Here is a 10,695-nt window from a genome sequence, read left to right as displayed (position 1 = left end):
CGCTGACAGAACAATCCAGTCAGCCCCAGAGCCCCTGCTCCATCTCCATCGCCCTGAAAATCCATTTTCCCTCGCGCGTCGATGCAATTTCCTTTTCAATCACTAATTGTCTCCTCCACTTCCAACACTCTTGTTGGCTTCCAGGTTGGCAAGTCAGGCTGCCGCTGTGTAGAAACCGTAGTTAGGCCACACTTGGAATAGATTGCCCAGAAGGATGTGGAGGCTTTGGAGAGGGCGCAGAAGAGGTTTACCAGGATGTTGCCTGGTATGGAGGGCATTAGCTATGAGGAGAGGTTGGATAAACTCGGATTGTTCTCAATGGAACGACGGAGGTTGAGGGCCGACCTGATGAGGGACATGGACAGAGTGGATAGTCAGAAGCTATTTCCCAGGGCGGAAGAGTCAATTTCTAGGGGGCATAGGTTAAAGGTGCGAGGGGCAAAGTTTAGAGGAGATGTACGAGGGAAGTTTTTTACACAGAGGGTAGTGGGTGCCTGGAACTCGCTGCTGGAGGAGGTGGTGGAAGCAGGGACGATAGTGACGTTTAAGGGGACGTCTTGACAAATACATGAGTAGGATGGGAATAGAGGGATACGGACCCAGGAAGTGTAGATTTTAGTTGAGACGGGCAGCATGGTCGGCGCAGGCTTGGAGGGCTGAAGGGCCTGTTCCTGTGCTGTACTTTTCTTTGTCCTTTGTAATTTATTCGCTATGTAAAGATGCTCTTCCTCACAACCTCCCTGTATCCCACACCCAAAATCTTAATTCTGTGTCTCTTCGAACTCGTACCATCAGATGAGAACAACTTAACTGTCCACTTTGTCAAAACTGGTCGTAATCGTGTACGTTTCTATCGGATTCCCTGACAATCTTCTGTAAAACAACCCCAGCTTCTTCAAACTTTACCTTGTAGCTAAAATTCCTGTTCGCTGGAACCAGCTGGAACCAAGGGGCTGGTTTAGCACACTGGGCTAAATCGCTAGCTTTTAAAGCAGACCAAGCAGGCCAGCAGCACGGTTCGATTCCCGTACCGGCCTCCCCGGACAGGCGCCGGAATGTGGCGACTCGGGGCTTTTCACAGTAACTTCATTGAAGCCTACTCGTGACAATAAGCGATTTTCATTTTCATTTTCATTCTGGTGAATCTCCTTTGCACCCAGCTGAATCTTTCTTCAAGTGTTGTGACCAGAACTGGACATAAGACTCCAGTTGAGACCTGACCAGAGCGGCAGAGTAGCACAGTGGTCAGCACTGTTGCTTCACAGCGCCAGGGTCCCCAGTTCGATTCCCGGCTTGGGTCACCGTCTGTGCGGAGTCTGCGCGTTCTCCCCGTGTCTGCGTGGGTTTCCTCCGGGTGTTCCGGTTTCCTCCCACAGTCCAAAGATGTGCTGTTAGGTGAATTGGATATTCTGAATCCTCCCTCTGTGTACCCGAACAGGCGCCGGAATGTGGCGACTAGGGGTTTTTCACAGTAACTTCCTTGCACTGTTAATGTAAGCCTACCTGTGACAGTAAAGATTATTATTGTTATTAAAGGTCCAACATCACTTCCCTGATTTTGTGTTCAAAGGATGGGAGATTCTGCTGGTGGGAAGGGCTGGATAACACTTGCCCGCTAAGCCAAAGGAGCTTACTATCCCCAATAAGTACAAAATAAAAGCTGATGCTGATGGGTTAAGATGAAGTAGGACCATAGACCATAAGACATAGGAGCAGAATTAGGCCACTCGGCCCATCGGGTCTGCTCCGCCATTCAATCATGGCTGATATGTTTCTCATCCCCGTTCTCCTGCCTTCTCGCCATAACCTCTGATCTCCTTATTTATCAAGAACCTATCTATAGAACATAGAACAGTACAGCACAGAACAGGCCCTTCGGCCCTCGATGTTGTGCCGAGCAATGATCACCCCACTCAAACCCACGTATCCACCCTATACCCATAACCCAACAACCCTCCCCCCTCAACCTTACTTTTAAGGACACTACGGGCAATTTAGCATGGCCAATCCACCTAACCCGCACATCTTTGGACTGTGGGAGGAAACCGGAGCACCCGGAGGAAACCCACGCACACACGGGGATGACGTGCAGACTCCACACAGACAGTGACCCAGCCGGGAACCGAACCTGGGACCCTGGAGCTGTGAAGCATTTATGCTAACCACCATGCTACCGTGCTGCCCCTATCTCTGCCTTAGGTCAGGTAGAGGCTGATATGGAGCACTAACGCCAGCAAAGGTTTGATGGGCCAATTGGTTTATTTTTGTGTTGTAAAATATTTATAAAATAATTCATGCAGCTGCCGTTAGCCAATTTTACTGTTTATTTTAAAGGCTTTTCGTTAGTAACTTGCTGTACCGCTAATGACTGTCGTGCAGTTGACATTCCAGATAGGGACTTTCAGAAGGCATTCGATGAAGTGCCAAACAATAGACTTGTCAGCAAGAGTGAAGAGCATAGATCAAAGAATTTAATCCAGCCCATCGACTCTGCACCGGCCCTTGGAAAGAGCACCCCACTCAGGCCCACACCTCCACCCTATCCCCGTAACCCAATGACCCCCACCTAACCTTTTTTGGACACTAAGGGGCAATTTATCACGGCCAATCCAACTAATCTGCACGTCTTTGGACTGTGGGAGGAAACCGGAGCACCCGGAGGAAACCCACGCACACACGGGGAGAACGTGCAGACTCCGCACACGCAGGCACCCAAGCCGGGAATTGAACCTGGGACCCTGAAGCTGTGAAGCAACCGTGCTAACCACTGTGCGATCTTGCCGCCCACATGAGGTTAAAAGGGCACTGATTTTTTTTTTAAATTTAGAGTACCCAATTCTTTTTTTTTTCCAATTAAGGGGCAATTTAGCGTGGCCAATCCACCTACCCTGGCACATCTTTGGGTTGTGGGGGTGAAACCCACGCAGACACGGGAAGAATGAGGCACTGATGGTGCGGACATAGAGCTGTCTAAGACAGAAAGCGGAGAGGGTAGCTGTCCACATTTGCTTGTCAGACTGGATGGAAACAGACAATGATTTCCCCTGGAGGCTGATATTGAGAGTAGCTGTTCCTTTTGATGCACGTTAGTAACCTGGACTTGGCTATATCGGGTTTCAGAGTTTGCAGATGACACAAAACTTGTCAACGTAGTAAACAGTGAGGGGGATAGTAACAGACTTCAGGAGGAAGCAAACAGATTGGTGAAGTGGGTTGACACATGGCCGCTGGAGTTGAACGCAGAGGAGTGTAAAGTTATGCATTCTGGAAGGAAAGGAAGGAGATGGAACCTCAACTAAACCGTACAATTTTCAAAAGCTTGCGGGGACAGAGGCCTGGGGCTTTACAGACAAGAATTTTTGAAGGTGGGAGAGAAAGTTGAGAATGTTGTTTTAAAAAAAAAACCCCCCTCTGGCATCAATCTATGGCTTTATAAATAGCGGCGTAGAGTACAGAACCAAGGATGTTCTGCTGAACCTTTTTCAGGCACTGGTTAGGCCCCAGTTGGAGTGCTTTAGCCTGGGCACCGCACTTTCGAAAAGGATGTCAAGACCTTCGTGAGGGTGGCGCGAGAGATTTGCTAGCATGGTGCGAGGAATGAGGGACTCTGGGCCCGATCGAACGGCGCACCTGACTTGGGGGGGGGGGGGGGGGGGCGCGATGAGTCTCGCGAGGTTTCCGATGTTCGGGATGCCTCACGGTCGCTCGTGTCTGGGAGGCCTCGCCATGACACGCTTTAGCACTGGCCCACACAAGCCTGGACCAGGCATAACGGGTGGTGGTGGTGGGGGGGGGGGGGGGGGGGGGGGGGGTCTCCTGGTGTAGCCACCTGGGGTGGCCGCGTCCCGATTTCAAAATGAACACAAGCAGGTGCAAGGTTTCCTGTGTATTACGATTTGCAGAACACAGACAGAACCGAAACCAATAGCCATCTACATACTAATGAGCGATCTCCAGAAACATTGAAACAATCGGGACCAGGACAGACTCCCCGGCGCCAGCGGGAGCCTGGACAAAGGCAGGCCAACGGACACCTAGGGCCCACCCAACGATCAGGGAACAGCTCCAGTATTGGAGAAAATCGATGAGAGCGATTGAGACCTGGTCCAATTAATTGGGACCAAGTCCGGGGTCCGCCCACAAGGGCGCGAAACCCCTGGGACCTATAAGATAGTGTCCCCAAGTTCAGTTCGTTCTTCTTGGCCTTGGCTCTCAACGAGGAGAGACCTGCCTAGCAGCTGCATCAACTAAGTAAGTCTACGGTCAACGCACGCTACGAGATAGACATAGAACATAGAACAGTACAGCACAGAACAGGCCCTTCGGCCCTCGATGTTGTGCCGAACAATGATCACCCCACTCAAACCCACGTATCCACCCTATACCCGTAACCCAACAACCCCCCCCCCTAACCTTACTTTTTAGGACACTATGGGCAATTTAGCATGGCCAATCCACCTAACCCGCACATCTTTGGACTGTGGGAGGAAACCGGAGCACCCGGAGGAAACCCACGCACACACGGGGAGGACGTGCAGACTCCACACAGACAGTGACCCAGCTGGGAATCGAACCTGGGATCCTGGAGCTGTGAAGCATTTATGCTAACCACCATGCTACCGTGCTGCCCCCAAAGACGCTCCTAGCTACTATTCCGTACCAGCTCAAAGCCAACAGAATAAGAAACGGACAAAGGCCTTTGTTCCTCTGACCTGGTGGGCTATTCGAATCTAAGGATAGGCTTTTAGTAATAGTGATAGTTTAGTAAGTAGAGTTTTATGCATGAGTAGTGATTGGCTGTGTGTATAATAAATGTGTATTGATTTCAAACTTACTAACTGGTGTATTGAGTTATTGATCAGCACTTGGCTTGGAACCTCGTGGTGGTATCAGAAAGATACCTGGCGACTCTAGAGCAAAGGTTACTAAAGCAGAGCCAATTAAAGAGCAAGCACAACGAGCAAGACTGGGTGGCTGGGGCTCAGGGCAGGGTGGTACCCCGGCACCCGCTGTCACGCGGCCACATTGGCACTGCCACCCTGGTGCCTGGGTACCAGGTTGACACTGCCAGGGATCCGGCGCAGGCGGGGGTGCCCTGAGCTGGGGAGAGGGGTGGGCGCGAGGACCCCCTACAGGTATGTAGGGGTGTTGGGGGGTCTGGAGGCCGTGGTGGTGGTGGTGGGGGGGGGGAGTCCAGCAATTGGGGCGGAATGTAAAAATGCCGGGGGGGACGGGGGGGGGGACAGGGAAGGCGGAGGTGGGGGAAATCACATAGTCAACCCATAATGGTTGTGCCATCTCTCCGAACGTTCCGCTGTTCCCTACCTTCATCCCCATTGCCGTGAAAAGTTGCGCTTCCGATGAATTTAATTCTCTTTTGAATGTTGCTGCTGAATCCGCTTCTGTCGTCCTGTCAGACAGTCACTGGTGATAACATCTCGCTCCGGAATAACACGCTCTGCTTATCTCCAACCCGGTCTACTTCCAATTATCCTCAATCCGTGCTGTCCAGTAACGATGCACATTCAGGACAGCTTGGTATTTGACAAAGAACATCTGCCAGCCGTATTGATCAGCTGGCATTGTGTAAATGGGTTGAGACTATCAGCGTCAGCGTTATTGTCATCTCGGAAGATGGAGCAGCCAGAATGGCGATGTGCGGATAAGCCTTGATGTGCTGAAACCTGCAGGTATGGATCCTGATCTCTTGTCCCACTCTGACACACATGCATTGGGGTCCCGCAGGGATCAGTGTTGGGGTCCCACAGGGATCAGTATTGGGGTCCCACAGGGATCAGTGTTGGGGTCCCGCAGGGATCAGTATTGGGGTCCAACAGGGATCAGTGTTGGGGACAGGGATCAGTGTTGGGGACAGGGATCAGTGTTGGGGTCCCACAGGGATCAGTGTTGGGGACAGGGATCAGTGTTGGGGTCCCACAGGGATCAGTGTTGGGGACAGGGATCAGTGTTGGGGACAGGGATCAGTGTTGGGGTCCCACAGGGATCAGTGTTGGGGACAGGGATCAGTGTTGGGGTCCCACAGGGATCAGTGTTGGGGTCCCGCAGGGATCAGTATTGGGGTCCAACAGGGATCAGTGTTGGGGACAGGGATCAGTGTTGGGGTCCCGCAGGGATCAGTGTTGGGGTCCCGCAGGGATCAATGTTGAGGACAGGGATCAGTGTTGGGGTCCCGCAGGGATCAGTGTTGGGGTCCCACAGGGATCAGTATTGGGGTCCCACAGGGATCAGTGTTGGGGACAGGGATCAGTGTTGGGGTCCCTCAGGGATCAGTGTTGGGGACAGGGATCAGTGTTGGGGACAGGGATCAGTGTTGGGGTCCCTCAGGGATCAGTGTTGGGGACAGGGATCAGTGTTGGGGACAGGGATCAGTGTTGGGGTCCCACAGGGATCAGTGTTGGGGGCAGGGATCAGTGTTGGGGTCCCGCAGGGATCAGTGTTGGGGACAGGGATCAGTGTTGGGGTCCCACAGGGATCAGTGTTGGGGTCCCACAGGGATCAGTGTTGGGGACAGGGATCAGTGTTGGGGTCCTGCAGGGATCAGTGTTGGGGACAGGGATCAGTGTTGGGGACAGGGATCAGTGTTGGGGTCCCACAGGGATCAGTGTTGGGGACAGGGATCAGTGTTGGGGTCTCGCAGGGATCAGTGTTGGGTACAGGGATCAGTGTTGGGGTTCCGCAGGGATCAGTGTTGGGGACAGGGATCAGTGTTGGGGTCCCGCAGGGATCAGTGTTGGGGTCCCGCAGGGATCAGTGTTGGGGTCCCGCAGGGATCAGTGTTGGGGTCCCACAGGGATCAGTGTTAGGGTCCCGCAGGGATCAGTGTTGGGGACAGGGATCAGTGTTGGGGTCCCACAGGGATCAGTGTTGGGGTCCCGCAGGGATCAGTGTTGGGGTCCCACAGGGATCAGTGTTGGGGACAGGGATCAGTGTTGGGGACAGGGATCAGTGTTGGGGTCCCACAGGGATCAGTGTTGGGGACAGGGATCAGTGTTGGGCACATGGATCAGTGTTGGGGTCCTGCAGGGATCAGTGTTGGGGACAGGGATCAGTGTTGGGGTCCCGCAGGGATCAGTGTTGGGGACAGGGATCAGTGTTGGGGTCCCACAGGGATCAGTGTTGGGGTCCCACAGGGATCAGTGTTGGTGTCCCACAGGGATCAGTGTTGGGGTCCCGCAGGGATCAGTGTTGGGGTCCCACAGGGATCAGTGTTGGGGTCCCACAGGGATCAGTGTTGGGGACAGGGATCAGTGTTGGGGACAGGGATCAGTGTTGGGGTCCCGCAGGGATCAGTGTTGGGGACAGGGATCAGTGTTGGGGACAGGGATCAGTGTTGGGGACAGGGATCAGTGTTGGGGTCCCGCAGGGATCAGTGTTGGGGACAGGGATCAGTGTTGGGGTCCCGCAGGGATCAGTGTTGGGGACAGGGATCAGTGTTGGGGACAGGGATCAGTGTTGGGGACAGGGATCAGTGTTGGGGTCCCGCAGGGATCAGTTTTGGGGACAGGGATCAGTGTTGGGGTCCCGCAGGGATCAGTGTTGGGGACAGGGATCAGTGTTGGGGACAGGGATCAGTGTTGGGGTCCCGCAGGGATCAGTGTTGGGGACAGGGATCAGTGTTGGGGTTCCGCAGGGATCAGTGTTGGGGACAGGGATCAGTGTTGGGGTCCCGCAGGGATCAGTGTTGGGGACAGGGATCAGTGTTGGGGTCCCACAGGGATCAGTGTTGGGGTCCCACAGTGATCAGTGTTGGGGTCCCGCAGGGATCAGTGTTGGGGACAGGGATCAGTGTTGGGGACAGGGATCAGTGTTGGGGACAGGGATCAGTGTTGGGGACAGGGATCAGTGTTGGGGTCCCGCAGGGATCAGTGTTGGGGTCCCGCAGGGATCAGTGTTGGGGACAGGGATCAGTGTTGGGGTCCCGCAGGGATCAGTGTTGGGGTCCCGCAGGGATAAGTGTTGGGGACAGGGATCAGTGTTGGGGACAGGGATCAGTGTTGGGGTCCCGCAGGGATCAGTGTTGGGGACAGGGATCAGTGTTGGGGTCCCGCAGGGATCAGTGTTGGGGACAGGGATCAGTGTTGGGGACAGGGATCAGTGTTGGGGACAGGGATCAGTGTTGGGGACAGGGATCATTGTTGGGGACAGGGATCAGTGTTGGGGACAGGGATCAGTGTTGGGGACAGGGATCAGTGTTGGGGACCCGCAGGGATCAGTGTTGGGGGCAGGGATCAGTGTTGGGGTCCCGCAGGGATCAGTGTTGGGGTCCCACAGGCATCAGTGTTGGGGTCCCGCAGGGATCAGTTTTGGGGTCCCGCAGGGATCAGTGTTGGGGACAGGGATCAGTGTTGGGGACAGGGATCAGTGTTGGGGTACCACAGGGATCAGTGTTGGGGTCCCGTGGGGATCAGTGTTGGGGTCTCGCAGGGATCAGTGTTGGGGACAGGGATCAGTGTTGGGGTCCCGCAGGGATCAGTGTTGGGGTCCCGCAGGGATCAGTGTTGGGGTCCCGCAGGGATCAGTGTTGGGGTCCCGCAGGGATCAGTGTTGGGGACAGGGATCAGTGTTGGGGTCCCGCAGGGATCAGTGTTGGGGTCTCACAGGGATCAGTGTTGGGGGCAGGGATCAGTGTTGGGGACAGGGATCAGTGTTGGGGTCCCGCAGGGATCAGTGTTGGGGTCTCGCAGGGATCAGTGTTGGGGTCCTGTAGGGATCAGTGTTGGGGTCCCGCAGGGATCAGTGTTGGCGTCCCGCAGGGATCAGTGTTGGGGACAGGCATCAGTGTTGGGGACAGATATGAGTGTTGGGGTCCCACAGGGATCAGTGTTGGGGTCCCGCAGGGATCAGTGTTGGGGTCCCGCAGGGATCAGTGTTGGGGACAGGGATCAGTGTTGGGGACAGGGATCAGTGTTGGGGTCCCGCAGGGATCAGTGTTGGGGACAGGGATCAGTGTTGGGGTCCCACAGGGATCAGTGTTGGGGTCCCCGCGGGGATCAGTGTTGGGGTCCCGCAGGGATCAGTGTTGGGGTCCCACAGGGAACAGTGTTGGGGTCCCACAGGGATCAGTGTTGGGGACAGGGATCAGTGTTGGGGACAGGGATCAGTGTTGGGATCCCACAGGGATCAGTGTTGGAGTCCCGCAGGGATCAGTGTTGGGGTCCCGCAGGGATCAGTGTTGGGGACAGGGATCAGTGTTGGGGACAGGGATCAGTGTTTGGGACAGGGATCAGTGTTGGGATCCCACAGGGATCAGTGTTGGGGTCCCGCAGGGATCAGTGTTGGGGTCCCGCAGGGATCAGTGTTGGAGTCCCGCAGGGATCAGTGTTGGGGTCCCACAGGGATCAGTGTTGGGGACAGGGATCAGTGTTGGGACAGGGATCAGTGTTGGGGACGGGGATCAGTGTTGGGGACAGGGATCAGTGTTGGGACAGGGATCAGTGTTGGGGACAGGGATCAGTGTTGGGGACAGGGATCAGTGTTGGGACAGGGATCAGTGTTGGGGACAGGGATCAGTGTTGGGGTCCCACAGGGATCAGTGTTGGGGACAGGGATCAGTGTTGGGGTCCCGCAGGGATCAGTGTTGGGGACAGGGATCAGTGTTGGGTCCCGCAGGGATCAGTGTTGGGGTCCCTCAGGGATCAGTGTTGGGGACAGGGATCAGTGTTGGGGACAGGGATCAGTGTTTGGGACAGGGATCAGTGTTGGGATCCCACAGGGATCAGTGTTGGGGTCCCGCAGGGATCAGTGTTGGGGTCCCGCAGGGATCAGTGTTGGGGCCCCGCAGGGATCAGTGTTGGGGTCCCACAGGGATCAGTGTTGGGGACAGGGATCAGTGTTGGGACAGGGATCAGTGTTGGGGACGGGGATCAGTGTTGGGGACAGGGATCAGTGTTGGGACAGGGATCAGTGTTGGGGACAGGGATCAGTGTTGGGGACAGGGATCAGTGTTGGGACAGGGATCAGTGTTGGGGACAGGGATCAGTGTTGGGGTCCCACAGGGATCAGTGTTGGGGACAGGGATCAGTGTTGGGGTCCCACAGGGATCAGTGTTGGGGTCCCACAGGGATCAGTATTGGGGTCCAACAGGGATCAGTGTTGGGGACAGGGATCAGTGTTGGGGTCCCGCAGGGATCAGTGTTGGGGTCCCGCAGGGATCAATGTTGAGGACAGGGATCAGTGTTGGGGTCCCGCAGGGATCAGTGTTGGGGTCCCACAGGGATCAGTATTGGGGTCCCACAGGGATCAGTGTTGGGGACAGGGATCAGTGTTGGGGTCCCTCAGGGATCAGTGTTGGGGACAGGGATCAGTGTTGGGGACAGGGATCAGTGTTGGGGGCAGGGATCAGTGTTGGGGTCCCGCAGGGATCAGTGTTGGGGACAGGGATCAGTGTTGGGGTCCCACAGGGATCAGTGTTGGGGGTCCCACAGGGATCAGTGTTGGGGACAGGGATCAGTAGTTGGGGTCCTGCAGGGATCAGGTGTTGGGGACAGGGATCAGTGTTGGGGACAGGGATCAGTGTTGGGGTCCCACAGGGATCAGTGTTGGGGACAGGGATCAGTGTTGGGGTCTCGCAGGGATCAGTGTTGGGTACAGGGATCAGTGTTGGGGCTCGCAGGGATCAAGTGTTGGGACAGGGATCAGTGTTGGGTCCCGCAGGGATCAGTGTTGGGTACAGGG

The 10,695-nt window shown here is 55.4% G+C and overlaps 1 protein-coding gene across 1 annotated transcript in view; it reads left to right on the top strand.

Moving 5' to 3' along the window:
• The window catches only part of LOC119957815 (synaptosomal-associated protein 25-like), a 347,410-nt gene that overhangs the window by 62,664 nt on the left and 274,051 nt on the right, over positions 1-10,695 (top strand). The window lies entirely within an intron of this gene.

The sequence above is a fragment of the Scyliorhinus canicula genome, chromosome 27 (genome assembly GCF_902713615.1).
Source record: "Scyliorhinus canicula chromosome 27, sScyCan1.1, whole genome shotgun sequence".
In the NCBI taxonomy this organism is placed as follows: domain Eukaryota; kingdom Metazoa; phylum Chordata; class Chondrichthyes; order Carcharhiniformes; family Scyliorhinidae; genus Scyliorhinus; species Scyliorhinus canicula.
The sequence above is the reverse complement of the archived record's forward strand: the minus strand, read 5'-3'. Positions and strand labels throughout refer to the sequence as shown.